The sequence below is a fragment of the Lathyrus oleraceus genome, chromosome 4 (genome assembly GCF_024323335.1).
Source record: "Lathyrus oleraceus cultivar Zhongwan6 chromosome 4, CAAS_Psat_ZW6_1.0, whole genome shotgun sequence".
NCBI lineage: Eukaryota > Viridiplantae > Streptophyta > Magnoliopsida > Fabales > Fabaceae > Lathyrus > Lathyrus oleraceus.
This window is the reverse complement of record NC_066582.1, coordinates 144,822,655-144,828,933: the sequence shown is the minus strand read 5'-3', so window position 1 is coordinate 144,828,933 and position 6,279 is coordinate 144,822,655. Positions and strand designations below refer to the sequence as shown.

At 40.6% G+C, this 6,279-nt stretch overlaps 1 non-coding gene across 1 annotated transcript; it reads left to right on the top strand.

Moving 5' to 3' along the window:
• Nucleotides 1-5,279: 5,279 nt before the first annotated feature.
• On the top strand, nt 5,280-5,386 carry LOC127077867 (small nucleolar RNA R71). Its single transcript, XR_007787634.1, has one exon. It is a non-coding gene; the product is annotated as a small nucleolar RNA R71 (small nucleolar RNA).
• The last annotated feature ends 893 nt before the right edge of the window (nt 5,387-6,279 follow it).

Genomic DNA, 6,279 nt, shown 5'->3' with positions numbered 1-6,279 from the left:
CTCCTTAGCATTTGCTGTCTGTCTGTTTGTGTGTGTTTGACAGTTATAGGCTGAGTCCCCGACTCCCTATTAACTTGTTGTGTTGTTGTGTGCTTGGAAGCTGATGTAAGTCCATCAAGTGGCAGTTAGGTTCCAGTGTGCGTGCGTTTGGTTCGGATGCTGATGTAAGTCCAGTGATTGGCATTCAGGCTCCACGTTTGCCTCTTTGTGTGTGTTTTGGTTCGGATGCTGATGTAAGTCCAGTGATTGGCATTCAGGCTCCACGTTTGCCTTTGTCTTGTTTGTTTGTGTGCGTGTTAGCCGAGCTACGAATGCTCTGATTCTTCTCTCGTCCGAGAAGATACGTATGCATAGGATGCGATATCCTAGCGAGCATGTGTCGTTTCCCCAGTCCGAACTACTTCGACTCTGATGTCTATGCCTGATAGACTAAGTAGGCCCAGGATGCGACATCCTGCCGAGTCAGTTTCAGTCAGTTTCTTTTGTCTCTTTCAGCCAGTGTGTGTGAGTGTGAGCAGTGTTTAGCAACCAATATTCCTTCCTTTTGTGCGTGGATCCCGTAGAGTACTACGGATGCGTAGGGGTGCTAATACCTTCCCTTCGCATAACCGACTCCCGAACCCATTCTCTTTGGTCGCGAGACCATGTTCTTTCCAGGTTTACTCTGAGCGTTTCCTTTCCCTCTTTTGGGATAAATAACGCACGGTGGCGGCTCTGTTGTTTCTTTCTTTTCCCGCCGGTTTTTCGCGCGATGCGACAACTATATCGCCTTGTTTGAAGATTTTTCTTGATATACGTTTATCATGCCATTTCTTCGTTCTTTCTTTGTAGATTCTGGCATTTTCGTAGGCGTCTTGTCGAAGTTCCTCTAATTCGTTTATGTCAAGAATTCGCTTTTCACCAGCGGCCTTATAGTTTAAATTTAGAATTTTAATAGCCCAATAGGCCTTATGTTCTAATTCTACCGGGAGGTGGCAAGATTTTCCATAAATAAGCTTAAATGGGGTTGTCCCTATGGGAGTTTTGTAAGCGGTTCGATATGCCCATAGAGCTTCTGGTAGTTTCGATGATTAGTCTTTCCTTGAGGTGGCGACTGTTTTTTCCAATATTTGTTTGATTTCTCTGTTAGACACCTTCACTTGTCCACTGGTTTGAGGATGGTAAGGTGTCGCTACTCTATGTCTTACACCATACTTAAACAGTAGTTTTTCGAGTATCTTAGATATGAAATGCGATCCACCATCACTGACTACTATTCTTGGGACACCAAATCTCGGAAATATTATATTCTTAAAGAGTCTAGTTACTACTCGTGTTTCGTTTGTTGGAGAAGCTATAGCTTCAATCCATTTTGATACGTAGTCAACCGCTACGAGTATGTACTTGTTACCGAAAGAAGGTGGAAAAGGTCCCATGAAATCTATTCCCCACACGTCGAAAATCTCTACTTCCAAAATGCCCTTTTGTGGCATCTCGTCACGTTTAGATATGTTTCCTGTACGTTGACATCTATCACATTTCTTGATAGCCGCATGCACATCCTTCCATATGTTTGGCCAATAAAGACAGGCTTGTAGGATTTTAAAGCATGTCTTGGATGTACTTGCATGTCCACCATAAGGAGCGGAGTGACAGTGTTGGATTATATTTTCTATCTCTTCTTCAGGTATATACCGACGGAAAATACCATCGGGGCCTCTTTTGAAAAGTAAAGGGTCATCCCAGTAAAAATGTTTTATGTCATGGAAGAATCGTTTCTTTTGTTGGTAAGATAAATTAGGTGGAACTATTCCGGCAGCTAAATAATTGACGAAGTCAGTGTACCATGGTGTAACACATATAGCTAAGGTGGTCTCTACCTGTTTATCAGCTTTATTTTCTTCCAAAGTAGCTATAAGCTTATCGTACGAGAAATCATCGTTGATCGATGTTCTTCCCGGTTCCAGGTTTTCGAGTCTAGAGAGGTGATCTGCTACTACGTTTTCAGTTCCTTTCTTATCTTTGATTTCCAGATCGAATTCTTGTAGCAACAAGATCCACCTTAGGAGTCTAGGTTTAGCATCCTTTTTTGTTAAGAGGTACTTAATGGCGGCGTGGTCAGTGTAAACGATTATTTTAGCTCCGACCAAGTAAGAACGAAATTTATCTAGTGCAAATACTACTACTAAGAGTTCTTTCTCAGTTGTGGCGTAATTCATTTGTGCTTCATCTAGAGTTCTACTTGCGTAATATATGACGTGAAGCTTTTTATCCTTTCATTGTCCTAAAACAGCGCCCACGGCGTAATCACTTGCGTCACACATTATTTCGAATGGTTCATTCCAATCCGGGGTCTGCATTATGGGCGCAGAGATCAATGCTTGTTTAAGCGTTTGAAATGCTTCTAAACATTTATTGTCAAAGATGAATTCAGCATCTTTCATTAATAATCCGGTCAAAGGTTTAGTTATTTTAGAGAAGTCTGTAATGAATCGTCGGTAAAAACCGGCGTGTCCTAAGAAGCTTCGTACTTCTCTCACAGTTTTCGGAGGTTGAAGGTTTTCGATTACTTCTATTTTGGATTTGTCTACTTCAATTCCTTTATTTGATATGATGTGTCCTAAAACAATTCCTTCTTGTACCATAAAGTGACATTTTTCCCAATTAAGTACTAGGTTCACTTTTACACATCGCTCTAGAACTCTTTCTAGGTTTTCAAGACATTCTTCAAAGCTTTGTCCGCATACGGAAAAATCGTCCATAAATACTTCCATGATATTTTCGAGAAAATCGGCGAATATTGCCATCATGCACCTTTGGAAGGTTGCAGGAGCATTGCACAAGCCAAACGGTATTCGTCGATAAGCGAAGGTACCAAAAGGATATGTGAATGTTGTATTTTCTTGGTCATCAGGATGAATTGGTATTTGAAAGAAACCTGAGTAACCGTCTAGATAGCAGAAATGAGAATGTTTTGCTAATCGTTCTAACATCTGGTCTATGAATGGTAAAGGGAAATGATCTTTTCGGGTTGCTTTGTTTAGTTTCCTATAGTCAATGCACATTCTCCATCCCGATTCGATTCGTTTGGTTATAGTTTCTCCTTTTTCATTTTCAATAACTGTTATACCTCCTTTCTTTGGTACTACGTGTACAGGACTAACCCATTTGCTATCAGATATAGGATATATGATACCTTCCTCTAATAACTTTGTTACTTCCTTCTTCACTACCTCACTCAGGATTGGGTTTAGTCTCCTCTGATGTTCCCTAGAGGTTTTACAGTCTTCTTCTAGAATGATGCGGTGCATACAAATAGAAGGACTTATTCCTTTAAGATCGGTGATGTTGTATCCTTGTGCGGTTGGATATTTTCTTAAGATATGTAGGAGTTTTTCGGTTTCGAGCTTTCCTAGGTCTGCATTAACTATTACTGGTCGTTCAAGTTCTAAGTCTAGGAATTCATATCTCAGATTTTTGGGAAGTGTTTTCAGGTCGAGGGTTGGTTTCTTAAGGCATTGCGCAGGATCCGATGTCATTGCTAAACATTGGTTAAGTTCGTCTTCTACACGATAGTCAAACAATTTGTCATTTTCTAACTCTGTTTCTTTTATGCATTCATCGATGATATCCATAAAGTAACATGTGTCATCTATTGCAGGTGCTTTCAAAAATTGGGAAAGAATAAACTCAATTTTCTCTTCTCCTACTTCGAAAGTGAGTCGTCCTCGTTTTACGTCTATGATCGCACCGACGGTTGCTAAGAATGGTCCTCCCAATATAATGGGTGTAACTTCATCTTCTCTAATGTCCATAGTTATAAAATCGGTTGGAATGTAGAATTGTCCTATGCGCACAGGAACGTTTTCAAGAATTCCTACAGGATATCTAACAGAACGATCTGCTAGTTGCACAGACATTTTAGTTGGTCTTAATTCTCCCATTTCCAGTTTCTTGCATATGGATAAAGGCATAACACTGATACCGGCTCCTATATCGCATAAAGCCTTATCTATGACAAATTTTCCTATGTGACAGGGTATAGAGAAACTACCAGGATCCTTAAGTTTTGGAGGCATATTCTGGATTATGGCGCTACATTCAGTAGTGAGTGTAACGGTTTCGCTATCTTCAAGTTTCCTTTTATTAGAAAGAATTTCTTTTAAGAACTTAGCATATGAGGGCATCTGCGTAATAGCTTCTGTAAACGGAATTGTGACGTTTAATTGTTTCAGTAGGTCAACAAATTTTTTAAATTGGCCTGCATCTTTGGTTTTAATAAGCCTTTGAGGATAAGGGATAGGTGGTTTATAAGGTGGTGGAGGTACATAAGGTTCTTTCTTTTCTACGGTTTCCTTATTACTCTCTTCCTTTTCCTTAGGTTTACTTTCTTCCTCAGTTGACTTTTTAGAGTTTTGGTTTTCCATCCTTGGATCAGACGGTCCTTCTACTTCCGTTCCACTTCTTAATATGATTGCATGAGCGTGGATTTTCGGGTTAGGTTGGGGCTGTCCAGGAAATGTACCAGTTGAGGCAGCAGTAGGCGCTTGTTGTTGAGCTACTTGTGAGATTTGTGTTTCCAGCATTTTGTTATGGGTGGCCAGGGCATCTACTTTACTTGCTAGTTGTTTAATTTGTTCGCTAGTGTGTACATTCTGGTTTAAGAAATCTTTATTGGTTTGCTGTTGAGAAGCTATGAAGTTCTCCATCATGATTTCCAAGTTGGATTTCCTAGGAACATTATTGTTAGGTGTAGATGGGATCGACTTTTGATATCCCGAAGGTATAGCTGGGGCTTGACTTGGAGCTTGTCCTGGTGCGTATAAAACATTATTACTCTTATATGAAAAATTAGGATGGTTCTTCCAGTTAGAGTTATAGGTATTCGAGTAGGGATTTCCTTGAGCATAATTCACTTGCTCTGCTTGGATTCCTGTTAGGAGTTGACAATCTGCAGGAGTGTGACCTTGGATTCCATAGACTTCGCAATTTTGAGTTGCGGCAACCACGGTGGCTGGAGGTGATACATTTAAACTTTCAATTTTCTGGGCCAGAGCATCCACTTTTGCATTAACATGATCAAGGCTACTTATCTCGTACATGCCACTTTTCGTTTGAGGTTTCTCTACCATTGTTCGATCGCTTCCCCACTGAAATGGTTTTGGGCCATGCTTTCGATAAGTTGATAAGCATCGGCATAAGGTTTATCCATAAGCGCACCACCTGCGGCGGTGTCTATTGTTAACCTTGTGTTGTATAAGAGACCATTATAGAAGGTATGAATTACTAACCAGTCCTCTAAACCATGGTGTGGACAAAGTCTCATCATGTCTTTGTATCTTTCCCATGCTTCCAAAAGAGACTCGTTATCTTTCTGTTTAAATCCATTTATCTGGGCTCTCAACATAGCTGTTTTGCTTGGAGGAAAATATCGGGCAAGAAAGACTTTCTTCAACTCGTTCCATGTGGTGACTGAGTTGGAAGGTAGAGACTGAAGCCATCTTCTAGCTTTATCTCTTAACGAGAAAGGAAAGAGACGAAGTCGAATTGCCTCTGAAGTGACACCATTAGCTTTAACAATATCAGCGTATTGGACAAATACGGATAAATGAAGGTTTGGATCCTCGGTAGGATTTCCAGAGAATTGATTCTGTTGCACTTCCTGTAGCAGCGAAGGCTTAAGTTCGAAGTTGTTTGCTTCGATTGCGGGTGGAGCAATACTCGAATGTGGCTCATCTTGCGATGGAGCGGCGTAATCTCGAAGAGCACGAGCTGGTTCTGCCATCTCGGGTATCGGCGATGGAAGAAGATTTTTGAGGTCGGGCACTTCGATAGGAGGGAGATTGTTTGTAGCACGATATGTTAGACGGTGTGGCTAGTGATCGAGAGGGGGGGTGAATAGATCACCTCTTTAAAAATTAACGGATTTAACGTTTTATCAGAGTTTTCAAAAATGGCGGAAAAATCAGTCCCGAATCGACTTCCGTCTATTCTGAACTGCTACTAGAAAGCCGGACACGCAAGTGCAGTTGCTGGATTTTAATGAGAATGACAGAAATGATACACACAGAATTTTAACAGATTGAATGCGCTTATCCTCAAATTCTATTTCCAATGAACACAATCAAGTTAACCGTTTTGTCAAACAGTTGGTGTGTGTGTGTTTGAAGATAAACAGCAATGGTGTATGACTAAAGGTTTTATTATCACTGCTGTCCAGAAAAATGATCAATCACCACACACTAACAGAAATTGCAAAACAGTTTTGAAACGTAAAGAAGATTAAGGTAAGAGTACGAT